Raw genomic sequence first — 27,377 nt, forward strand, 5'->3', positions numbered from 1 at the left:
AACGCTGCTCCATGTCTGCTCCATGAATACCCGTGCTTGAATCTGGTAAGGAAAGTGACCGCCAAAGTCCCTCAGCTGGTCCAGCTCTATCAAGGAAAGTCGCCTAGGCTTCTTCAGAGACTTGCCATCAGGCTGTCCTAGCTGCCATCCAATAGCCTCATCTCTGGTTCCAGGATGATCCCCCCCCCCATTCCCACAACTGTAAACCTTTACATCTTGGACTAACCCTTTCCTGTCAGCAAAAATCAGACTTTTCTTCTTCAGCCACACGTCCGAATCCCACCAACATAGTGTCATAGCAGTGTCACAGTTGATGCTCTGCCACACCTGGGCTCCTAGACCTGATCTAAGCTGACTCTCCTCGCATCTTCCCGGTCTCGCACAGGAAACTTCTCGAGTATCCCCACCCTACTCTACTCAGAACTCTCTGTTGTGTCTCAGCCTGCCAATCAAGGATGGAACCCCTCGGATGACACTCTTCCCAAAGCTCCATTGCACAGTTACCTGCCTGCCTCCTGCTCCAAGCTGAGTGTGGCCGGGGAGGACCAAAACTCATGAACTGAATGCAGACCTGGCCCAAAGAAGTCACTCCAGGGAAATGCTAAGAATGGTGGGGCGGCAGGAAGTGACTCCCCAGGCCATCCACATCACATAAGCAAACCAGAGCTCAAATCCTAGAACCGGGGCCATCTTTGCCTAGCCTTCTTGGCCTTCCTCCACCTCCTTAAGGAACATGGAGCAGAACCAAGAGTAGGAAGAAGTGCTGCTTCCTCTACCCCTTTGGCCTCCATGCCTGCACTTCTTGTTTCGTAAGTAGTAAGTGAACACCATTCAGACAGTCAGAGGTGGATGAGGAGGAGAGGCAGGACCAACAGAGTCAGGGCAGGAGAAAAGGACAGGGACAGGGAGGGGCCTCAGGCACATGCTTAGGATAGTAGGCAAGGCCTAGGATGTGTTCCCTACAGCCGGCTGGCCCAAGGCAAGCCAAGGGGACAGAGGCAGATACAGATGGCCAGCAAAGAGGCCTAAGAAATACCTGAGAAAATTAGAATTACAATCACAGCTTCCAGCTTCCAGAGATTTCCAAGCCTCTTTCCCTTTGTTTTCCCCTAAACCAGTTACAATTAGCATGGAGGGATATAATTACGTTGTTAGTCTAATTGCCTGTTTGAAGCAGGATCTACGGGGGTTTAATGGAAGATTTAGAGGGAGGGGGCAGATAAGATAAAAAGTCAGGGTAATCATACAAGAGACATGCAGTGTGACTCTTCCCAGGTAGAAACAAGGCCTCAGGAAGCCAGAGGCCAGGGGAACGGACTCCCCGGTCAACTCCCTGGCCAGGCATGGTAGGAAGCATTGCTACCAGGCAACGTGACTTTGTTGGAAATTGATTTTGGAGATGCTGACCTAATTAATCAGGAAACAATCCTAGAAAGGCCCTCACATTTCGAGCCTTTGCACTATTATTGGCAGTGACACACTTACATGTTGGAGGGCAGTATTTTCCCAGGCAGAGCCAACATGCTGGGCAGCTGACAGGGCTGGGCAACTTGGGCTCCCTCATTGCAGGGTGGAGTGGAGAGAGGATCACAGGCTTTCACGGAGACAGAAGTCAGAAGGAGGCAACTATGAGATCAAGATGAAGAAAAACATTCTACTCCCGGGAAAAAAGTCTGGATGGAGGGGTATTAAGCACTCCAACAAAAGAGGCATGCAGGTGAAATGACCTTGCCACAAGAATGAACCACGTGCCCCTGAGACACTGCCAGTCCAGAGAGAGGAGAGTCTGGATGAAAGATGGTGACAGACTCACTTCCTGACTAGGATCACACTTGCCCTTGACATCCTGACTTACAGCACTTGCACAGTGAAGCTATGGAGGCTGCAAGGAAACATGTCTTCTCTATTTTCCCCACACGCTGGTAGAACTGCGACAACAAGCCACCACCTCCATGCACAAGAAAAGAAGGCCCAACACTGAAGTCCTCAAGCTTGCAGCTTCATAAGCAATGACAGTGTGGCGACCTCCCTGCTGCAAGGTCTTCTCCATCACCCCATGTGATGCAATCACATGTGAAGTAGAGACCAGGAAACCAGCACTCCCGTTTCACCTCTGTTGCTGTGAGGCTGAGCAAACAGGCAGAGATCAACTGTCTTACAGCCCTAAAGACTGTCCTGGATGGGCAGAGAAGAGAAGAAGCTCATGGCCACCCAGTTTACACATGAGTAGACGTGCTCCTCCAGCAGCTCTGACCCTGTGGACAGTCTGCATCAGCGGAGGGCAGTGCCTCCCAGTTGGTAAATACCAACTTTCTGTACTTGCCACAAGATCATGGGGTTCCTTTGTGCCTGCCCTGCACAGCTGCTGAGTATAGGGTTGAGACACAGGGGCATACAGACATAGGGATGATGAATACATAGTTTGTATCACCAACTGCCAACTATTAAGTGATGTAACAATGCAACACACGACCTTTTCATCCACTAAGTTTTCATGTGAAACTTCTCAGTTTCAGAATCACAGGAAATAATTTCCAGAATCTTTCCTGAACCTTCTGTCCCCAGGCCACACACCTCCTCAGGCCAGGCAACTGTGAAGCTGTGGGGCATTCTCTTAAGAATGCTGACACACTCCACAGGAAAGACGAAGACATGGATTTCTGGGCAAAGACCATCACACAAGTGCCTCAAAGGGTAGGAAAGGCAGTCCTGCGTGCTAACGAGCTGGTCCCAGACAGGGATATCAGGTCCCAAATCCTCTGGCTGACTGGGAGAAGTGGGATGATAGGCTCTCAGCACTTGTACCATTCAGAGTTGACAGTGGTGGTGGAAATTGCTGGGGGTCCTCAGTAGAGAGGCAGTGAGCACTCCAGGGCTCCATTTATAAGGCTGCACCATATGTGTAACCCACAGAAGGCTCAATGAACCCCAATAAAGATAAAGGAAAAGGGGTGGCTCTGCTGCTGGGGAGGTCAAAGCCCCTCCATGGACAGTGTGGTCACTGTAAGGAAGGACAAGATGACCACTAGAGGGATGTCCATCCTGGGACCTCTCTTCTCCCTCCCATCTTCCAGGTTTTCATTTTAAAGGAAGTTAAAAATCTGAAGCAGTTGGGTGCTCCTTGGAGGAAGGAGGCAAAGATAAGAGAGTAGAAATCATTTACAATAAAAGGTCACAGTGGGTGCAGCAGTTTCTCTAGTTGAGAAAATCAAGATCGGTAACTTTTTTCTCTCCTAAAGGCTGGAGTCGGAGCTCTACTTGGAAAGCCTCATGATGGGCATCAGCTTTGGGCAGCTGTGGACAGCCTAATGCTGTGCTTTCCATTAAATTCCTTTCCATGGTCATTAAACAATCACTGGGTAGATCTGGCTGTGTACCCAGAAGATTCTAGTAGGAATCTGTGATAAGCCCTATCTGAATTTCAGGGACTTCAATGACAGTAAGAGGGACATCTCAAGAGACCTGCTGTCTAGGAAAGCTGACATGGCAGCACAAGCCATGAGGGCACTGTAAGTAATGACCCCACCTGAATGCACATTAAGGTACTGAGCAGTCAATACTAGTGACTTCAGTCAGTGTCCTCATAGTGCAACACTATGAAGTGGAAATTGTTGACATCATTGTCTAGAGGAAATGAAGGATCACTGAGATCAAATACCTTCCTCCAGTGGAGGAGCCCAGGTTCAAATCTGGCTGTGTTTGAATTCACCCTCCCCTAGACAATCCCAAATCACCAGTGGAGGATTCACTAAAAAGCCCTGGTGTGGTGACGCACGCCTTTAATCCTAGCACTCGGAAGGCAGAAGTAGCAGGATCGCCATGAATTTGAGGCCAGTCCGAGACTACATAGTAAATTCCAGGTCAGCCTGAGCTGGAGTGAAACCCTACCTCAGAACCCCTTTCCCCAACCGAAAAAAAAAAAAAAAAGCCCAGGATGGGTGTCTATCAAGACAGCAAAAGGGCCATGAGCCTGTTTCCTTGTCCTTTTCCCTGAATACTGCCCCAGGACCTTGCACATGGTTTCAGTGAACTGAATGCTATCACTGGGTAGAGAACAGAAGACCTCCACTCAGCAGACAAGAAGGAAGATGTCATCTGTATAATTCTCAAAACACAATAAGGACTTAAGGAGCAAACACTGCTAGGTGGAGGCACTTCAGGAGGCAGAACTTTCTAGAATTACCCTCAACAGAGCAGGCTTTGAGAAGCAGAGGGTGAGCCCATCACTGTAATAAGTCGACACTCATCATGTATTCTTAGAGCAGCAGGCAAACCATGAGGACCCCAGGTCAGCCAGCCACCACAAAGGCTCGCTCTGGATTTTGAAGACAGGCATGTGCAAGGGTGGTGTGAGATCCTGTTGGCCCACTGCCACAGACAGGGAACAAATGCTCTCCTTCACTCCTCTTGAAGGGTGCTTTCATGCCCACTTTCAAAAGATGGGAACCTTGCCAGGCGTGGTGGCACACACCTTTAAACCCAGCACTCAGGAGGCAGAGGTTAGGAGGGTCGCCATGAGTTTGAGGCCACTCTGAGACTGCATAGTCAATTCCAGGTCAGCCTGAGCTGGAGTGAAACCCTACCTCGAAAAAAACCCAAAAAAAGATGGGAAACTGAAGTGCGCAGCCTCTCGTTCCTTGGTGTGGGGCTGATTAACACGGCGCATGCCCCCCAACTTGCACTGGTAATTACACACAAGGTCAGGGCTTCCTGCCTTCCTCTAGGTACCATGTGTGTGCCAGCAGGGGACGAGGATGGCACATCCTAAAGGAACAAATGGCTTACTGTCTCTTTGAACTCATACCAGGTCCCAGAGCTCCCCATTTCCTTGGAAAACAATTTCTGGACTTGTCACCATTAAATTGTCTGAACCTTTTTTTAAGGGCCTCCCCCCATTTCACTAATTGCGTTCATTGCCTTTTTCTCCATAAAATTAATTAACTCGCTGTATGACCTTGGGTGAGGCGAGCTACCCTACTGCCTGCCTCCCCTTTAAACTCAGTTTCCCGCTCTATAACAAGAGAGGGCTACCCTCTCTTGGCTTGCTGACAGCTAGAGCATCCCAGGATTCTGTGACTGGAATAACCCATGACCTTGACACTCCAGACTGCTGCAGCCAGGACTCCCCAGAGTGCTTAGACCCTTTCACTCAGGACAGCTCTGACTCAACAGTGGAGCCAGCTCTTAAGGTTTTGCCTCATTCCAGATGGACAGGTGGGACTGCCTAACCTGACGAAGTCCCAGTCCCACAGGACCCAAAGCACATCGACCTCCGGCATGTCAGCATAGCTGCCAGGCTGTGGGAGTCAGAGACACTCCAGATCAGGGGCTGGATCCACAGCATAAGCGTGAGGCTGAAATTGTAATAATAATAACTGACATTTATATCACGCCTTTCATCCCCAAATCCCAAATTAATTAACTTTTTACGAGACATTTTTAAACTAGTGCCATTTAATAAAATTCTATTAGGAGAAGTCTTTTTTTCCCCAGCCCTATATTTTTATTAACAGCCACCAAAAATATAATTTACAGGCAACTGAAAGCCAGTCAAGAAAGGAAGGGAGAGGAGATTCTGCCGACGATGAAGCAAAAAAGCCAGTGTTGGCTGCTTGGGCTGAGCTCCTGCCCTTGCTGTTAGGGGTCTGGGACCTCTGGGGATCGCATGGGTATAGGTTATTTTACTAGACCAACAACCTGCCCTTACTCATTTCCTATTTATTGATCATCTATTTTCCACAGCCACCACACCAGCTGCTCTGAGAAGTCAGGTGAACAAAGGAGTCATGGCCCTTGCACCAGTGGGACATATAATCCAAGAATAGAGATAAGTTACCAAGTTATCAGGACAGAAGGTAGCAGGAATAAAGAGCCCTTTCCTCCTCCCCAGGGTGGCAGCCAACATGGGCATCTAGTCTGGAGCTGGGTGGAGGAAGGGAGGTGACCAAGTATTACTCTGAAAAATGGATATTTAACCTACAAGAGTGCTTGGCATGAGCCAGGCACGGGAGGGGAGGAGGAAGTCTAATCCAGGCAATAGGAGCAGCATGCATGAGGGTTCAGAGGCTGGGAGGAAGCGAGAACCAGCATGGAAGGACACAGGGAAGGAGGTGAGAAGATAGGACTCGAAAGGAGAGTGGGCTAGAGGAATTTTATTTCAATCAAAATAGAGGCTGAGGTGGCTCTGTGGTACAATGGATAGTGCACTGGACTGCTAGTTGATGAAAATGGGGGCTGTCCAAGGTTCAAACAGGTGAGGTGCAGGATGAATTATGTGCTTTTCCATAACTGGTCACTGGTGGCTTGCATCCTCTCTGGATCAGTGCAGTGTCACTCTTTATGTGCATCTATTGCAGTCACACTGTCTCATGTGGTCATGACAAGCCCACCTGAAGTACTGTGCATTTGCAATGGGGCTCATCCACAAGCTGAGATGTGTTGTCCCATGGAAAATGCGTATTATGTTCAGAGACTTTGTGTAAGATAGAAAATGTATACTACCTTTGTGAGAATTTTCATTGTAATTACATTTTGAATTGACAACCCCGTGGAACTATTTATTAGGTTATACAAAACATTATTCAGGGGCTGGAGAGATGGCTTAGCTGTTAAGACACTTGCCTGTGAAGTCTAAAGACCCAGGTTCCATTCCTCAATACCCACATAACCCAGATGCACAAGGTGGCATATGCGTCTGGAATTCATTTGCAGTGACTAGAGGCCCTGGCATGCCTATTCTCTGTTTTTCTTTCCCTCTGCCTATTTGTCTCTCTCTCTCAAATAATATATGTTTTAAAAAAACATTATTCAAATTCACTTCACTGTGGTGGAGCATCTCTGTGTTCTGTCTTTAAGAAACAAGGATTTTACATGAAAATGAATCCATGTAGCCTGCATAGGGTACGGGTGGACTTGCCACCTAAAGAGCTGGCTGAGGTCACAGTGTGTGCCTGGCCCACTCCTCATTCTTCAATGAAGTAGAAGAAAGGGGAAAATTCCCATGGGCTCAGACTACGTGAGGCTGAGCTGGGGTTCTAAGAGCCACTCAGCCTCCACCATCCATCACACTGACTAGTCAGATTCAGTAAGAAAAAAAGTACAGAAAGAAAATAGAAAACTTTCTTTTACTTCCTTCCTTCCTTCAAAAAAAAATTTTTTTTTTACACAGAGTCTCACCTTGTAGCCCAGGCTGGTCATGAACTCAAAGTGATTGATTCTCTTGACTCAGTCTTCCAGTGCTAGGATTACAAGTGTGAGCCACGAGGTCTAGCTTTAAACTTTTCCACTTTCACCCTCAGTCCTAGTAAGGAAGGGTGGCGGGGGGCGGGGGTCAAGAGCTCTAGAGCCCCCAGACACTTCCATTTCAAACTGAAGACTGAGTCCTCTTTCCTAACTTGGCACCTTGTCAACCTCAACAGCAGACTAGGCTAAGTGTGGTGAAATACTCCAGGCCAGGTGGGGAGCCTGAGTCCCTCTTCAGCCTTGTTTTGCTCTGGTCCTAAGCCTGAAGTGGGTTTGGGGCTTTTGTATTATTGAATTTTCTTCATCACTATTGGCTATGATTTGATATTTCAGCAGTTTTACATAAAAGTCCAGATTTAGAACTCCTCTTTAAAAGAAAACTAGGAATTCAAAAGAGCTGGCCACATGGGGCCTGAGCCCTACCATGAGACAGTCGGTGGGAGCCGAGTGGCACCTGCAGCTCGGTGGTGGGACACGGAGTGCCCTGGCCTACTGCACAGGGGACCATGGTTTTCCATTGTGCCCAGCAGGGCTCTGGATGCGGGACGCCATCTCTCCATGGGCCGGCTCCTCCTCATCCTCCGTTGTCCTCCCAGTACAGGTCTCCCTGGCACACTTCATTCTCTGGGACAGTCTCCAAGTCACCACACTGCCAAGCAGGGCACAGATGCTCAACACTGCCTGCTGTGTGAACCAGGCCAAGTGGAAAGAAGACATATCGGAGACCACACCCTCCCCTCTTCAGCTCCCCAGACAGATTTTTCTTCATGGTGATGTTTCCAGATCACTGGGGACAGTTGTCCTCTGGGTGAAACCAACCCTCAGCATCCTTCTAAGTAAATTATACCTTCATCATACTTAGAGGCTTGAAAAGAGTCATCAGAAGCTGAAAATTACATATGGAGTTCGAGGTGACTTTGAAGCCATGTAACTGCCTCCCTTTCTATTGTACAAACAAGAATTTCTTGACTTTCCTTTTTGAAGTTGCCAGAGCCCTGTCTTGTTACTATTAAAATGGAGTTTCACAATGGTCCTAAACCCGTTCTTCTTGTTTTCCTGAAGGAGACAAACTGTCATTCAACCACAAATAAAATCTTTTATAAAACAACAAATGTAAGGGCAACCTGCCCAAGTGAGAAGCAATTGCTTTTCTACACTGGAAGAATAGAGCATTGCCTCCTCTTCTGCTCTACAAGCATTTTCTAAGCGCCTACTGCATACAGGACCCGAGGACACGTAGGAGTAACTAGCTGGTAAGGAGCCATGCGTACAAAGAAAAGCTCAGAAGACACATCAGAGGCCAATCATGCGCACAGAAAAAGAGACAGAACCTCTTCACTAAATCAAAGCAGGTTCTAGCAGGCAAGTCTGCAGGCCTTTATGACAAAGTAAAGATTCTTTCAGTGCCCATGTTCTGACTTCAGCAGTTACCTAAACCAGTAAGACCAAATAAAATGGGGAAAATAAGAGGGGCTGGGGAATGGCATGGCGTGTGAAAGCACTTGCTGCGCTAGCCTGAGTGCCTGAGCTGGCCTGAGGCTCCCCAGTCAGCACCCATGCAACAAAGCTGGACATGGCTACACAGGCCAGTACCCCTAGTCCTGTGGGGAGTAGAGGCAGGAGAATCACTGTGCTCACGGCTCCATCAGTCTGACCCAAAACAGTAGCTCCAGGCCTAGTAAGAGGCTCTGTCTCAAGGAAACTAGCAGAAGAGGGATAGAGGCGGATACCTGACATTCTCCTCTGGTCTCCACATGCACATGTAGGTTGTGAGCATCTGTAAACATACATGCACACATCATCTATATGCCGCCCAAACACATAAACACATGTGCACAAAAGAGAAGAAAGGAAAAAAGAAGAGAAGAGGATAGGTGTCAGGAGCCTTGAGATTCAAGACTGAGGAATTATGACCCAGCAGGCCATTCGTATTTTCTTCTCCCCTTTGAAGACAAGGTCTTAGGAGCACTAGGCTGGCCTCACTCGCTACACAGTATCCCAAGTACTGAGATGCCAGGCAGTGCTGAGGAACAAATCCAAGGCTTCAAGCACTCTACCAGCTGACCTACATGCCATTCATTCATGTGCCATTGAGCCTCTTTCACTTACGTGTTGGCGTGCTCGCAGGTGACTGTGCGTGCGATGGCATGTGTGGGGGGTCAGAAGACAACTCGGTCAGCCCTCACTGTCTGCCCACTACCTTTGAGGCAGGGTTTCTTGTTCTGGGCCCTCACTCTCCTGGCTTAGCTATCTTCACCATGAGCTTCAGGAAATTCTCCAGTTTACCTTCCATTTCATTGTCAGCACCAGCATGCTGGGATTATAGATGCCTACCCCAGTTCTGGCTTTTTATGTGGGGTCTGGGGAATTGAACTCTTGGACTCCAGTACGACTGGTCAGTGTTTTATCCACTGATCGATGTCTCATCCCCTTACTTGCCTCAAAAAAAAATTTGAAATAACTATTATTTTTAAAAATAACCAAGCTCCATTATTTTCAGTGGGAAATTAAGGTTCAGAAGTCTTACCTTGACTATCCCCAAAATCCAGCTCAAAAGCCAACATTTTAAAAAATCAAATATATATGCATATATTTATATATATATATATGCATATATATTTGAGTGAGAGATGGAGAGAGAGAGAAAGAGAGGGCATGCCAGAGCTTCCTGCTGCTGCAAATAAACTCCAGAGGCATGTGTCACTTTGTGGATCTGGCTTTACATGGATACTGGGGACTCACACCCAGGTCGTCAGGCTTTGCAAGTAGGTGCCTTTAACCACTGAGCAATCTCTCCCACCCCACAAAAATCCACTCTTTCCTTCATCTCTGCTCCCTCTATAGTTCCCTCAGCTACCTAACTGCATGCCAGACATTGTCCCACGTGTTCACAGCAATGTCCTACTTCCTCTGCAGCATCACTAAGCACAAGGGGCCCTTCTCACAAGCCTCTTGCAGAGGGGGTAAGCCAGTCCTAGAGAAAGCTGACCAGCTATCCAGAGACACTGAGCAACATCCCAAGCAATGTAGCTGCTGGGAACTTCTGCTGCTCTATACCAATGGCCCAGCAGAGAACAGGACAGGACAAAAGGCTCCAGGGGCCAGAGCTAAAGACCAAGTACTAAGGAGTAATGAAACAAGATGTCTAGACATGGCCTGATCAAATCCTCAACTCTGTGATAAAGAGGACATTCCTAATGCCTTCATACAGGAAAGCCTATGGATAAGCAAGACTCAGGTTAAGGGGAGTTCAAGGGTATAGTGGCTAAAGGCTTGGAGAAAAGGACTCTCAAGCCAGCACTCAAGGATGAGAAAAAACAATGACCTTTTCAGATTTGCAGACTTTGACCCATGCAACACCGCTCTGAGGAGAGCACTCTGGAAAGAGAGCGCAGAGAGACTCTAGAAAAGAGACCAGAACCCAACAAGACAGAAGATGACAGAAGAGGCTCAAGACAGCTGAAACACAACTTTCAAAAACAAAATGCCATTTTTTTTTAACTTAAAAGCTAGAAATAAAACGTATATCCCATTAACTAAGAACAGATCACAGAGAAAAGGATGAGGCAGGCACATACAGGCTGAAAGTTCAAGTACATGAGGTGTGGGGCATGGCATTCTTTGAGGGGAATTAGTGATGCTAATTTAGTCTTGTCTGACTTTAAACATATTTGTCAAAAATTTACACAGCTCAGTGGAAAGGGATCCATATCTGGAACTAGGAAAAACAAGTCAGAATCATATCCAGATAATGAGTCTGCTTTCCAACATCAAGTTCCCATTAATGCTGGGCTACAAGAGGGTCTACACTCATTAAATTCTCCCTAAAATAATAATGATTATCTTAGTTAGCCTGTGCTAACTTCACTCTCCATTGGAGAATCTGTTTCTCTTTTTCAGATGGAAGAAAAACCTGAGGAGATAAACCACCTAGTGTACTCCACCCCGGCTCTAGCTGAAGCCAGGGAGGAATTGGGGCAATGAGCAAGAGTGCTGCTTTCTCGGTGAACCTGGTATCAGCACCAGGGTGAAGGAGATAAGATACTGGGGATACTCAATACCTACCAAAGCAGATCCAGAGGCTCCTAAGTACTCATCACTGACGTAGACTTAAAACGCTCCCAACATGGCTCAGGGAATTTTGCGGAAGAGGAGGAAGAAAGATTTTTAGAGCCACAAGTTGGGACATTATGCACAGAGACAATGCCCATAACTGACTGCTGCCCCCACAATGCATAACCTGCAATCCCCACGGGTATGACCTGCATCCCCAATGAGGAGGGTCCCTTGGTGGGGCAGAGATGAGGGAAAGGATGGTACCAACATGTGCTGTTTACATACTGACTATGTCCATAACTACTAAAAAATATAAGAAATAGGACCACAACTTGCAAATCAGAAGGAGCAAGGGGGAAAGGGACAAGTGGCAAGAGGAGGAAGAGAGCCAGAATTCGAGAGTGGAATTAAAACAGAGCAAACAAAAAGCATATTGGCAATCTGACAAAAAGCAGGAGGGAAAATCAAAGGTAAGGACAGGAAAAGAAGTTCAGAATTAAATAACTGCAATAAATATGGATGGCATATAAATTTCCTGGTTTAAAAAGCAGATATTACAAACTGGGGGATGCAGGTACGTCAGTAAGGCTAAATAAAACAGCGGAGCCTATCCTGACAGTGAGAGACTACTGATGAGGAAAGTCAGATGACATACTTGGAAGCCCTCTGTATTCTTTTTATGGCTCCTTCTGTAACTTTAAAAATATATATGCTATTTATTTATTAGACAGAGAGAGGCAGATAGCAAGAGAATGGGCATGCCACAGTCTCTAGCCACTGCAAACGAACTCCAGATGCATGCACCAACTCTCTAGCCCTCCTTTGATATCTTTTTAAAACTTTAAAAAAATATTTTATTTATTTCTAAAGTGGAGGGTGGAGAATTGGTGTGCCAGGGCTTTTAGCCACTGCAAACAGACTCCAGATGCATGCACCACTTTGTGCATCTGGCTTTACATGGGTACTAGAGAATCAAACCCAGGTCATTAGGCTTTGCAGACAAGTGCCTTAACCACTAAGCCCACTCTCTAGGCACCTTTGTGCCTTTTTAAAAATAAAAATTTGGTTTTATTTTTCAATAAAGGATTAACACATCATCCCAGGGATAGAAAGATGGCTTAGTGGTTAAGGCACTTGCCTGCAAAGCCAAATGACCCAGGTTTGATTCTCAAGGATCCATGTAAGCCAGATGCACAAGGTGGTGCATATGTCTGCAGATCATTTGCAGTGGCTGAAGGCCGTGGCACACCCATTCTCTTTCTCTCTCTCAAATAAGTAAATAAAAATGAAAAAATATTACAAACAAATCATACCAAACCTATGACAATAAAATGTAGAAATCATAGCAAGTCTCCATGACACAAAGATGCTCACAGATTAAAGGTGCTTGCTATACAAGCCTGATAACCAGGGTTCAGATCCCCAGAACCAAGTACAGGCAGACACGAGTAGCATACATGTCTGAACCCCAAGCAGGCTAGCCTGGCATTTACAGTGGCAAAAGCAAAAGAGACAAATTGGCCTCTACATGCATACAGTAACATTCTTCACACACACACACATACACACACACACACACAACACAATTTACAAAGTAAAAAGAAAATTTAAAATTTATCAAAAAGGATATACAATAATGAACTTTCAACATATCTATAAGCAAATGCATGAATTGAAATATTGTTGAAAATGCAAGAAGAAATGGAGGGGGTCATTATAATAGCAGATGGCAAAGTATTTCCCAGAAATGGACAGACCATGACAATTAAAACAAAACAAGAAAAACAAATGAGACAATTAAGGACTTGAAAAACACACAATTAGCCACTTTGATATATTTTACATGCATTTACAAACAATACACATCTCTTAAAAATTCATGGAACAATTATAAGCTGATCATGTGACAAGCCACAAAAAAAGACTTAATAATTTTTTTCAACTTTGAAATTACACAGGCTAAATTCTGTGACCACAAAGCAATAAAACTAAAAATTAAACAAAAAGAGAGCCACAAAAACTTTAGCCACTTGGAAATACAACCTGAAGGTTATTTAAGGGAGTATTTTTAAAAGAAATTAAAAGAGTGCAGACTCTTTAGAAATGAACAATGAGTTTACTATATAGCAAAACCCATGGGATATTTCCAAAGCAGTCACTCAAACACAAAAATGCCCTAAGAGGAAAAAGATCAAAATAAAGTAGAAAATGAATAAAAACATGAAGTTAGGGCTGGAGAGATGGCTTAGCAGTTAATGTGCTTGAAAGCAAAGCCTAAGGACTCATGTTTGACCCTCCAGATCTCACATAAGCCAGACACACAGTAACGCAAGCATGCAAGGTTGCACATGCACACAAGGGGGCGTAGGAATCTGGTGCTCGATTACAATGGCTGGAGGCCCGGACACACCAATGTTCTCTCATATTTTTTCTTGCTCTCTCTCTCATTAAAAAAAGGGCAGTCTGTTGGGCTTGCTTCAAACAAAACAAAACAAAACAAAAAACCAAGAAGTTAAAGGAGCAGAAAACAGAAGACTTGACAATAAGCAAGTACTTGAAATTACCAACCAAATAGTTAATCCCACCTCTCCCAGTGTCTAAGAAATAAAATTAAATTTAAAATATGAAAAAATAAGAAAATGCCTGTAACTACAGAAAGAGAAAGGTGAAGGAAAAGAAAAGCAAGGCTTCTACATATATTTTAAAAATACATATGAAATCTCCCATTTCTAAATAAATAAAAATTTCTACAACCAAGGAGCTACAAAGATGACTCAACAGTTAAAGGCCCTTGCTTGCAAAGCCTGCTGGCAAGGGTTCAATTCCCCAGCAACCCATGGAAAGCCAAAAAGGCATTTATTTGCAGAAGCAAGAGAGTCTGACATACACAACCCCCCCAACATACACAAATAATCCACATAAGCCAGATGCACAAGGTGACACATGTGCACCAGGTCACATATATGCACAAGGAAGTGCACACCTGGAGTTTGATTGTAGTGGCTAGAGGTCCTGGAGTGCTAATTCTCTCCCTCTCTCTCTCTCTCTCTCTCTCTCTCTCAATCTCTTGCTCTCATAAATAAGTAGATTTTTTAAAAAGGAAATATTTTTAAAACTGACTCAAGAAGAAATAGAAAACCTGAGTTGACTAAAAACTATGAATCAGGGCGGAGAGATAGCTCAGTGGCTAAGGTACTTGCCCTCACAGCCTGAGAACCCAGGTTCAATTCCCCAGTGCCCACATAAAGCTAGATGCACAAAGTGGGCATATGCATCCAGAGTTTGTTTGCAGCAGCTGGAGGCCCTGGCATGCCTATTCTCTCTGTTTCTCTTCTATTATCTCTCTGCTTGCAAATAAATAAATAAAAATATTTTTAAAATATGAATCATAATTATTGTGAATATACAAATAATTTTATGGATAAATTATGCCAAACATCATTAAGAAGATGTCTACAGGGCTGGAGAGATGGCTTGATGGTTAAACGCTTGCCTGTGAAGCCTAAGGAACCCCATTCAAGGCTCGATTCCCCAGGACCCACGTTAGCCAGATGCACAGGGGGGGCACATGCATCTGGAGTTCATTTGCAGTGGCTGGAGGCCCTGGCGCGCCCATTCTCTCTCCCCCCCCCCTTCCTCTTTCTCTCTCTGTCACTCTCAAATAAATAAATAAATTTTTTTTAAAAAGATGTCTACATTTTCTACATTGCTAAATAGAAAGTAGAAGAAAGCTCTCCAATTCTTGCTAGAAAGCCAATATAATTCCCCTATTAAAACTGAGCAAGGATAATTTAAGAGAGGAAACTGTGGCTAAATTTCCATAAATTTTAAGTATCAAAACTTCCTCATATAAATGTTAGTAAATAAAATATGGCATTGAATGATTCGCAAAAGAAATACTGCTCTAAATTTTTTTTAAAGTAATTCATGAAGTAGACAGCTTTCACATTGCTTCGATGAACTTACAAACAGACACAGTTAAGGGGAAGAATGGAATTTATTTAAAGATTATAGATCTGGGGCTGGAGAGATGGCTTATTGGTTAAGGCACTTGCCTGTAAAGCCAAAAAGGACCTCGGTTTGATTCCCCAGGACCCACATAAGCCAGATGCACATGGTGGTGCATGCGTTTAGAGTTCATTTGCAGTGCCTAGAGGCCTTTGCACGCCCATTTATTTCTCTCTCTCTCTTTTAAATAAATACATTTTTTATAAAAGCTTGCAGATCTAAGGGGAAGTACCCTCTATGGTGGAAGAAACTGGCATCATAAATCCAAGCAGACAGAAAGCACCATCAGGCAGCAACACCAAAAAGCAACGAAACAAAACAGTAGCAAGTAGCAGGGTCCCCACCAGAGCTCAGACTGCTCAGCAAGCCTTTAAACTGGAATTCAGATTTGCCCCCCAAAACACCTTAGGGATGGACCCCACAATCCACCCCTAGCGATACCTTTTCCAGGAAGGTGCTGGAAACCCAAGTTCCAAACTTTTACAAAACATCTGAGTCTATGGGGGATGTACATTCAAATACCACAATTCACTAGGAATTTTTTTAAGTGTATGTTATAAAGGGCATCTCTTACAAACAGCTCATCTACTCCAGCTTAAGTCAGGAATAACCAAGAATGCCCATGTTATTCAGCATGACTGGAGATACTGGCCAATGTACAAAGACTAAAACTAGAAACAGGAAGTATGAATACTGGAAAGGAAGAGATAAACCTGCCATTATTTGTAGACATAAAAAATCCAAGAGGATCAACTACAAAACTATTTTTCAGAACAAAAGCAGATTTGTAAGCAATCAGAGATACAGGATACATATTTGCAAGTCACCCGTGGCTTTCCTACATACCAACAATGATCAGAAGCCACTCTGGGTGGACAGCGCCATTCCTGAGAGTGAGAAAGCTATCAAACACCGCAAGCCCAGAAAGAAAAGCGCATGGCCCAGGAGGTGACTGGAGCTCTCCTAGGAAGTGTCAAAGATGGAATAGTGAGGAGGTCCACTCTTGCCAGAGGACTTCATTGCAGTTGCAGCACTTCCCTTGAAATGAGTCCACAAAGTCCATGTGATTCCACGGGACAGAATTTCTGGGAGACCTGTAGGATTGATGCAAACCTTATGTAGAAGAACACTTTTCTAGAAGAGTTTCTAGTATAGGTTCTATCTATTTTTAAAAGAACATGATCTTGCGCTGAGAAGGTAGAATAATTAAAACAGCTGAAAAAAATGAAGAATTAAGCAAACTGATTGATTTAAGAAAACACTGAGTCCAGAGGCAGCCCTGTGTACAGTAAGACTTTAAAAAATGGGCCTCTGCTGCTGCAGGTGAATGAGGAAAGGAGTGATACTGCCCTGAAGGGCTCGGAAAGTCATTTCTCTTCTGAGGATTCCAGCAAAACAAGCAAAATACAAAAAAAACAAACAAACAAACAAAAAAAAAACCACTTAACCTGAATCTAAGTACAAAGAAAGACCAACCCAAAGCATGAGTCTGTCAAGGTCATAACAGATAAAGACTTAGTTCTCTTCCAGGATGACAGACCATGAAAAGACAGGGTGACTACACCCACCTGGTTACCTAGAGCTCTTTTCCTGTAAGGAGTTTGGAGCAGATGGGGAAGAAATGAGTAAAATCTATAGGTGGGATACCAATATTTTCCTGTGTTAATTGATCAGTGTGCTGCAGTTCTGTGATGAATAGATGTCCTTGTTTTTAGGGAATGCATCCTGAAGTGCATGGCAGTGCTGGCTCAAATGATTCAGAAATGAAAGATGGTATAGAAGAGGAGAGGGCAAGGGGGAGAGGAAGAGAGGAGAGAGAACGGTCCAGCAGTGTGGGAACTGTTGACATCCGGCAAACGTGGGAAAAGAGCACACGGGAATTCTATGTACTGTTCTTACAACTTTTCTGAAAGCCTAAATTACACCAAAGTAAGTTTTCATAAAGGAAAGTATAAGTTGGGAGATTTCCTTGGTATGGTTATGGTCTCATCCCTAGATAGAACAACCATGAAACCTGCCTGGGAATTCTAAGCACCAAATTCTCTGACTGGTGTTACCTTCTGGGGAGGGAAGCTGGGATGGAGGCTTCAGCTCTCGTCACAGACTTTTATTAACTAAAGTCGGATACAATAAAAGCAAAGAAAATTTACAAGTGAAGAGATAAGAGTGAAGTGCCTAAAACAGATACATGAAAATAAATTCCAGATGGATGAAAGAACTAAACAGGGGAATTTTTTTAAGAATTACTAAATATAGGAAAATGTTAGGCCATTTTAGAAAGAAGAATTTTCAAAGTGTCTTCTGAAAACAGCAAGTCAAACAATAACAAAAATGGTTATACTAAGAAATGTCAAGGTCAAAAAAGACAAGAGCTAGCCAACATGCCAGGTTCCGTTCTAAGAATTTCCACATGTATCTCAACTGACCCTGTGGGCATGATGACGTCGGTACACAAGGCTCTCCCATCACAGGCCAGGGCACCTTTCACACTCCAGATTCTGGGCCACTTCCCATGCTGCTAGGCTGATAGGCACAAGTTCCCCAGTCCTTGGCAGTAGCACAGCAAATCAGCGCATGGTCTAGGAGCTGCCAGGCCCACAATTCCCATTCATTTCTTCCATACCTATCTTCTCACTACTCTTCAACAGAATTACCTTTGCACTGGCACCATTGGTAGGCACCTCATCTCTTGTATCAGAACTTTGTACCACCATCTTGAGGTGGCTTTCATTGTTCTCATATTCTGGGTGGGAGATGCCAAAGGCCATAAGGCTGGTTGGGCAGGGACCCAGGTCAGCCTGCCTCTGAAGCCTGGTCCCTGGCTACCAAGCAACATCACCTCTACCAGCTCCTGGCGGAGGATACAAAGTGGCACCAGCTTCCCTAGGATAAAGGCATCAATGCGAAGACACTGGGAAGGACAGGCTGGATTGGCCTCAGCTGTGGCCACTGAGCCATTCTAGAGTCACCAGGGACAAGTGAGGGTAACTGGGGCCCACTGAACAAACTTTCTGAGCAGGTATCATGCACCCATCCTGGGTCATCACTGAGGGTGGGGGAGATTTTGCACATAATCTATCCCAATTACTGATGAAACCACTTGAGATTGGTTGGGACTATGGGAGGAGGTAAAGGGCTTCTGAAACCACACCCTGTTTATCCAGAGGCAACCGAGGCCCAGACAGACCTGCTCTTCTCAGCTTACCATCCAGGATGATGCTCAAATTCTACATTGCCAGCCCGAGTCCTTCTTGCAACAGCTCCTGTGTGGCACAGCATTTCGGGCACAGGGCTGGGTGCTTCCAGGGCCTGGTGGAGAGCAGGCAGTATTCTGTCCCAGTAAGCAGCTCTCTTCCCAATGCACCTCTGGGGGAGGAGCCATGCCAACAGGCATTGGTGTGCCCTCTCTTGTACCTGCCACTGGACTGGCAGCTCCCAAGAGTCAGCTTTCCTTAGTGAACCTGTGGTCCACAGGTCAAAAACAGCCACAAGGGCTCTAGCCAAGTCATCCACAGTCCTGTCATCCCTGCCCAGCCTTTTCACAGAATCAGGCTTTGACTTGGTGGTCACTCTAGTCTGAGCCTGCATAGGGCCAGGCCAGGTCTGTAGAATCCTGAGAGTGATTGGACCTTTCAAAGCCCCATTCGCCTCTGCACCCTGTGCCAGCATCTTCCTGACGCTGCTGCAGCAAACACACTGACACAGCATGAAGGGCTGGGCAGTGTGCAAAGGGGGCCCCGGCTCAGACCCCAGCCAGGCATGACCACACACCCAAGGCCTTCCTGACTCCTCCCAATCACCAGTTCACCAACTCAAGACTCACTCAATCCAGCACACAACCATCAGGTATTTCTCCACAAGTGCCTGGAGACCTCGCTTAACCAACCAGCCAGACCACATATAATCAAGGTGATCCCTAAGACAGGCCCTCGGGGCCACGTTCCTCTAACAGTAACTCTCTTTGGGGGAACATGGCTGCATGTTGTTCTCTGAGAGTCAATCTTCCTCCAACAAGGACAATTCTGCCTTTGTGACAAGAGCAACCAGTCCTCAGCGCTCCCCATCAGTCAAGCGCTGGGCTTAAGTGCTGCCTGTGGATTTTGTTCACTGTTGTCCCCACTTTTTAGAGTTAGGCTAAGCCGGGTGGCAGGTCAAGGGAATGGGGTGCTCTTCGCAAGCCCCTCACTGCTCTAGTCACTACTACAGAATCGCTGCTCCCACCTCCTTCAGGGCTGAAGCTCACCCTCCATGAGCGGGCCCCTGCCAGTTTTCTCAGGACACCACAGCAGTGGCACCTACATGCACCACACACCAGAGGTTAGCCACTGCTCTGTCGTTCTTGTCTGCACTGATTCCAGCAACAGGAACAATTCGTACAACTCACTGGCCATTGGCTCATGAATCTTCTTTCCTCCAGTGGCCTTCCTCTCCTCTCCTCCCACCAGCTCAACATAATCCCTAGTAACAATACCATAGACCCTGGCTTTGCCACCACATCATGATCTCAACTTCAAACATTTGTTTACAGACGCCTGGGCCTCCCACCTATCCTAGCTCCAGTGGGACCTGCTGACCCTCAACCCCGTTATGTCTTCCCGCAATACCCCTCCCCTTCCATCTCTTCTACCCTGTGCATAACTATTCCTGCCTCAGGTCTCTACCTTCACCCTCAACAAACCCACAACCAAGCTCCTTGTCTGCCCATGCTACAGCATCACAGAGCCTCGTGGCTGGCTCACTGTAAACTTGTGACCACAAACCTCTAGTGGGCCCTTCGTACTCTTGGCAATTACCTACCTTTGCCCATGCTCATAGATAAGCATGTAAAACTCACCGTTCTCCTCAAGCCTCAAACTACCTGCTTCCCACAACAGTCACTTTCTCAGGAAAATAAAAGCAATTGGAAGAGAACATCTCATCGTGCTGCCACCAACTCTAGCAGACTTTCTCCATCTCACAGGACCTTTTTCCTTTGTCATAGAGACTGGACTGGACCTTCCCAACTGGACATTGGGTCTACACTGTTGTGGTGGTTTGATTCAGGTGTCCCCCATAAACTTTGGTGTTCTGAATGCTAGGTTCCCAGCTGATAAAGGTCTGGGAATTAATTCCTTCTGGAGGAAGTGCATTGTTGGGGGCGGGCATATGAATGTTATAGCCAGTGTCCCCCTCCCTGCCAGTGTTTGGCATACTCTCCTGTTGCTATGGTCCACCTTATGTTGGCCAGGGGGTGATGTCCACCCTCTGCTCATGCCATCGTTTTCACTGCCATCATGGAGCTTCCCCTCGAGCCTGTAAGCCAAAATAAGCCTCTTTTTCCCACAAGCTGCTCTTGGTTGGGTGATTTCTACCAGCAATGCGAACCTGACTGCAACAACTGTCTTGCCAACACAACATCACTGTGCAGGCAACTTCCCCTCACACAACTGGCTCTCCTGCAGCATCATTTTTCCTTGTCACCAGATGCTACTATGTCCAGAACAGATGGCCCTCTGTGCTTCAGGTCCATGGCCCTTCTCCTGGGCTGACTCCCTGCACAGCAGAACTCCTTCAAGCAGCCTGAGCTCCAGTTCTCACCACTCAACACCCAAATTTCAATTCCACTCCCGCTGAGCCACCTTACCATGTCACTGTGATCACTACCCTAGGGTCACTAGTGACCACTGCTACAAAGCTCACACTGACATTGCACTTCTCACCTCAGTGAATATGACTGGCTTGGCCTTCTCTCCCGAATGATATCTTCTTGGCTTTAAGGACCCCTCCCCTTCTGGTCTCCTGTCCCCCACAGCTCCCCCCTCAGGCGCGCTCACAGAGCCCATGGCCCAATGCCTGGGCGCTGCTAGTCAGCCCTGACACTAGGCACCTAGTCCTGATGTCCTCAGCTCCTAGTATGACACTGGTGCTGAGGCAGCTCAGCCTGTGAAAATCCCCACCCAACCCCTCCAGAGGCCTTCTCCGAGTCCTTGCCCATTGAGTACTGGGTGCCCCACTGTGGTGGTTTGATTCAAGTGTCCCCCATAAACTTAGGTAATCTGGATGCTAGGTTCCCCAGCATGTGGCAGTTGGAAATTAAAGCCTCCTGGAGGAGGTGTAGTGTTGGGGCGGGCTTATGGGTGTTATAGCCAGTTTCCCCATGCCAGTGTTTGGCACAGTCTTCTGTTCCTGTTGTCCACCTTATGTGGGCCAGGGGTGCTGTCTACCCTCTGCTCATGCCATTGTTTTCCCATGCCATCCGTGGAGCTTCCCCCCAAGCCTGTGAGCCAAAATAAACCTCTTTTTCCCACACGCTGCTCTTGGTTGGGCGGTTTCTACCAGCAATGCAGGCCTGACTGCAGCACCCACCAACATCAGTGCTCCAGGCAAAGCCAGACTAGTCATCTATGCCTCTTCTTCCTTCTCCCTCCAATGCCAGCCTGCCAGGGAGCCTCCTGCCTCTACCATCACTGCCCCATCTATTCTTACCATCACCTCTCACCTAAGCTACTTCTGACTTTCCTAGTGTTTCATTTCCCCTGTTTCCCCATAGCAGTCAGGGGATTCCTTTAAAATCCAAGTCAGATTCTGTCAACCCCCAGCTCAAAACCTTACCAAACCCTCCAGCCCCTTCTCGGTGGTCTGTTATGCCTCCCACCATCCAGTTTCCTCATCTTACTTTCTCTGCCTCACCATAGGGCCTTTTTGTTGATCCTCCAACATACCTCACGTATCCTAACCTCAATGCCTTTCACCCGCTGTTCTGCACTTTGAGAGTTGGCGCCTGTCAAGCGCCAGGGGTGCCTCCTCACTTCATTCGAGCCTCCACTTCTTGGAGTGTCCTTTCCTAACTCCCAATTTCAACCCTCCATCCCACTCCCTAGCCTTCTTTATATACCATCCTCATTCATTTTCTTCACAGCACTTAACACTATCTGAATCCACTGCTAATTTCCTTGTTTAATCTCTACAGAGGCAAGGGTCTTGCCTTACCACTGCATCCTCAATGCACACAGTAGTCCCGGTTCTCAATAATTTCCAAACGCACGAAGGGTAAGAGAACTCACCAGTGGGTGAATCAGTCATCACTCTAGTTACCTCCCACCGCCCCTGAGAGTGAAGAACAGCATGGCACCCCAAAAGGGAAGGCGAGTGACAGCCCCATGTTAGACTTTCCAATAGCCACATTTGGAAACAGAAAAAGGAAACAGTGAAATTAATCTTAGTAATATATTATTTAACGCAGCACATCTAAGATGCTATTCACCTTGGTATCAATACAGGAAGAATTACTAACAGGCAGTACCAAAGAGGTTAAACTAGTCTTTGGAATCTGGCATGTAATTTACACATATAGCATATGCCAATTTGGATCCAAATTAAGGGCACAGCAGCCACAGGTGACTAGTGGCTCTTGTATGAACACAGACCTAAAACATGAACCTGACATGGATACTTCCACACCTAAACATTTCCCTAACACCTAAATCCAGACCTAACTGCCCCCTCTCTCTTCCTCATCCAGCTCTCAACACCCCCATCCTTTCCTACTGAACTGGCCATAAAACCCAAGATGCAGCTTATTCTTTCCACTCTCTGCCTTATTCCTTTTAGGTCTATATTACAATTCTATCCCAGGAAAGTAAATTTCATTCGAATGCCATGTCTCCTCCAGATTCTCCAAGGAGGGAATAATTAGCATGCACTTTATTTATTTATTATTTGTGTGTGTGTACATATGTGTGTGTGTGTGTGTGTGTGTGGTATATGTGGTAGTGTGATTCAGGTATCCCCCGTAAACTTAGGTGTTCTGAATACTAGGTTCCAAGCTGATGGAGATTTGGGAATTGACACCTGCAGGAGGTGGGCTTATGGGTGTTATAGCCAGTTTTCCCTTGCTAGTGTTTGGCACACTCTCCTGTTCCTATTGTCCACCTTATGTGGGCCAGGGGATGATGTCCATCCCTGACATCGTGGAGCTTCCCCTCGAGCCTATAAGCCAAAATAAACCTCTTTTTTCCATTCAAACTGCTCTTGGTTGGGTGACTTCTACCACAACGCGAACCTGACTGCACCCGTATGTGTGTGTGTTTAAGTGTATGCACACATGGGCACACACATGCATGCCACAGTGCACTACAGAGATCAACCTGGGTGTTTTGCCTCTCCTTCCTCCTTTGAGACAATCTCTCTCTTGTTCTGACACTGCTATCTGCAGGGTTCCGGAGTCTCCTGGCTCCACCTCCACTGCCATAGTTGTGGTGGGCTCATAGACCTGTGTGCCACTTTGTGTTTGGTTTTATGTGGGTGCTGAAGATTGAACTCCTTACAAGCAAACACCTTTAATCACAGAACAATCGCCCCAGGCTCCTTAACAAGCAATTTAACATAAACTATTTATTCATGCTTATCTGGGCTCCATTTCCTTTACTTACCCCAAACAAGACTAAAATTCAGGTAAAACAAATCATTCTTTGTAAAACTTGTTCTTGTTGGATCATCAAAGTCCCAAGTCTAGGAAAATGTAAGTCAACCTCAACAGCAGGCTAGGCTAAGTGTGGTGGCATGTACCTATGACCACCACACTTCAGAGGTGAAAGCAGGGGGATCGGGAATTCAAGGCCTGCATGGACTATCTGAGATCCTAGATCAAAACAAAACAAATACAACAACAAAAATAAAAAGCATGGCCAGTAACTGACATCCCCCACAGCTGCCCATGGCGCATCACCACTGTTACAAGAGGGAGATGGGATCTGAGCTGAGGGAAGGTGTCAGAGCCCCCATGGCTTGTGGTCACGTCACTGCACTGCACCAACTCATCCAAGAATCCATAATGAGCACTTCCTCTCCCAGGCCTGCATGCCCCATACAGGGAAAGAGCCTGGGAGGATAGAAACTACAACTGGGTGTTTGTCTTAAACAGCAATAGTATCTTATTTGTTCAAGGATCAGTCTGTTTCTTTGGAGCACTCTTTTCAGAATAGGAGACTCTTCAGCCTCTATGAAGTTCACCATAAAGTTCAATGCATGCTCAAAATATTAAAAACCTTACAAGGAATTCAAATTATAGAACTGGGATTATGACTTAAACTAGCAATCATTTTAAATACATAGACCTCATATGACACTTTTATGCCCAAACAAAATATTCAATGCTTTTCTTGCTCCTAAGTGACTTAGATGACATCATATCTAAGAAGAGAAGTAAAAATAACCCTTAGATATATTTTATACCCCTCTAATTCTGATGTTCCAGAAGGAGGGCAATTTGCCCAAATCTTGGCTTTAGAACCCAAAGAGAATGTAGAAGATAAGCAACCCTGTGCATATGATGAGTAAATGAAGGCTGTGGTGCATCACGTCACAAGGCATCATCACACTGGAGCAGCTCTCCTCCCCTCCCCCCAGCACAGGGGCCAGGCCTGTTATCAGAAGAAATGCTTTTATAATGAACACTCATTGTGGACACCAGGAAATATAAACAAGCCTGACTTACTGGTCATTCATACATCACATGACTATTTCTACTGCTCCTGCAAGGAGCCATCTTACTATATAAAATCAACATCAAAGACCAAGATGGAATCTGCAAATACTTTTCCATAAAACACATTTCAAAGCACTTGCTTATCTCTGATGAGGCACAAACTAAGGGTTGCTATTCTCATAGCACATTGGGCTGGCAGGCTGTAACCCTGTCCCCATTGTAGAGCTGGGAAAACTGAGTCCCTGAGAGCAGAGATTGGACCTGAACACGGACCTTCCAGCTAGATGATGACCCCCACCGACCAGCAGCCCCTCACAAAGAGCAGTAATACTAACCAAACTCCAGTGCCAAGAGCAAAGAGGAAGGAGAGTGTTATTACATGCCCGCCTTAGCTGCTGTGTCTGCCTCCTAGACAGTCTAAGGTCACCAAGTCCTCTAGTATCATCATGAAATCAGAAGACATCAAAAGCGAATATGTGGGCACTTCAATTTCAGCTTGGAAAGTCATTCTTACTGCCTCACAAGAAAACAAATGGAAAAAACCTGACCAATCAATTAGTTTTCTTGGACCCATTGGAGAACGGAGGTCACAGAGCACAACACCACTTTGTAATCTGGACACAGGCAAGCAGAGTGATCCAGCTATTATGGTTTGGATTTGGTATGTTCCCCAAAGGCTCATAATGCTAAATGGTCGCAAACCTGTTGCTACAGGAAGGTGGTGGAACCTTTAGGAGAAGGGGCCTAGTGAAAGCAGTCGAAGTCATACTCTAGGTCAAGGATAAGTCCTCGAACTCCTTTCCTCCCTCTGTGTTGGGCTTGTAGCTGCCGTGAAGTAAGTAAGGACTGGTGTTCTACTCTGAGCTCCCCTCCAAGATGCTCTGCCTCTCCACAGACCCCAAAACAGCAAATCCAACAGACCATGGACAGAAAACCCTGAAACAGTGAGCCAACACCATTTCCTACCTTTAAGTTCATTTGTGGCATTTTATCATACCATGAGAAGCCAATGAACACAACAGCTTACTTGTAGCTAGCAGATGGCAGAACACGTCAACAGGAGCTGACTAAATACCACAGATTGAGTGTGGACTAGCTTCAGCCTTATAGGTATTTTTTTTTTTTGGTGGGGGGGGGCATCCAGACCCAGGGGAAATACCACACTCAAAGCTGTTTACCTCCAAGTTCAAAACAGGTTCCCTTGCTGGGGCTTACAGAAAACCCCACTGGCTCAGTAAGGCAGGCTAGACAGCATCAATTTAACATTCACAGAGAGAAACATTCTGAAATAGCAAATGAGATTAAGTCTTAAGAGTACCAAATACCTCCTCTCTCTACTAGCCTGTCACATCAAAAAGACTCCAACTAGTATCAGATTGTCAATGAGAGCTGCAAGATGATGCTATTCAGGAAGACTTTAGGGAAAGCCAAAGATAACAAGAAAGACAGAGAAAACAAGAAACAGATAAAAAAGGAAATTGAAGTTTCTGATATCTATGCAAGAGCAAACATTGGATATATCCCAGTATCTAGTTCTCACTTAAACATATGCTCAGTTCCTCTGACTGGAAATATACCATGTCTGGCTTTCAGAAAAATGTACATTCCAAAAGGCAAGAAACACACACAGCATGCATCCTACCCAGGGACAGACAGAACACATATTTTGGAACTGTCATAGGTAATGCTAAAAAACAACTCTGATTCAAGGGTTCTAATGGAAAAATGAGACAGCATGAACCAACAGAAGGCTAACATAAGCAAGGAGATGAAAACTCTATGAATGAAGGATCCAGAGAAAATGCTAGCAATGAAATCCACAGTAATGGAAACAAAGAGTATGTTTTGTGATGAGCTCCTTGGTAGACTAGATACAGCTGAAAAACCATCAGAGTTGGAAGACAGTTCCACAGAAACTACCCTGATTGCAATGCAGAGATGAGACAAAAATGACATAAACTGGTTTCCACTGGAACATGGAAAATGCTGGAAAGACGCTGAACAAACAGAAACTCAACTTTTCTAGATCCAACAGTAAGAAAAGGCCACAGAACAAACCACCATTCCGCAACGTGGAGACAGGCAAATACAGAGGATCCTATCTATCTTCCCATACTCTCAGGTGGCAACCAAAGCCAGTGAAGGGCAGAAAGGTTTGTCCTTGCTAAAGGCACTGAGTTTAGAAAAGGACGCTCCTGAGAGGGGGGACCAGCAGCCTCACAGCTTCTCTCCAGCACGTGAGAGGAAAGGTAACAATCATGGAATACCAAAGAACACTGTCTTAGCCAACTAATGCATTCTGGCAAAGAAAACTAGCTGTCTTACTGACGAAGTCTTTACCAACAGCAAGGATGGGGGAAGTGAGCTATGTCCACAGCCAGTCCTCCACAGCCTTCAACATGGGGAAATGAAAATTACTCTGGCCTCAGCCTTCCATCATCTCAGGGAGGGCAGGATCTGAGAAGCCTTTGCAATAGGCCATTAACAATTGAGAACTAATCAGAAGGTTCTAGAGCATTTCCTCCCCCAGACCTTATCATATCCATTGGCTCCTCCCTAACAATCACAGTCATAGGAGAAAGAACTACAAGGCTTTGGCACTCTT

General features: G+C 45.8%; 1 protein-coding gene across 10 annotated transcripts in view; it reads right to left on the reverse strand.

The window, feature by feature from the left end:
* Window positions 1-27,377, reverse strand: part of Znf618 (zinc finger protein 618) — a 210,889-nt gene that overhangs the window by 116,108 nt on the left and 67,404 nt on the right. The window lies entirely within an intron of this gene.

This window comes from Jaculus jaculus, chromosome 1 (genome assembly GCF_020740685.1).
Source record: "Jaculus jaculus isolate mJacJac1 chromosome 1, mJacJac1.mat.Y.cur, whole genome shotgun sequence".
NCBI classification, from domain to species: Eukaryota; Metazoa; Chordata; class Mammalia; order Rodentia; family Dipodidae; genus Jaculus; species Jaculus jaculus.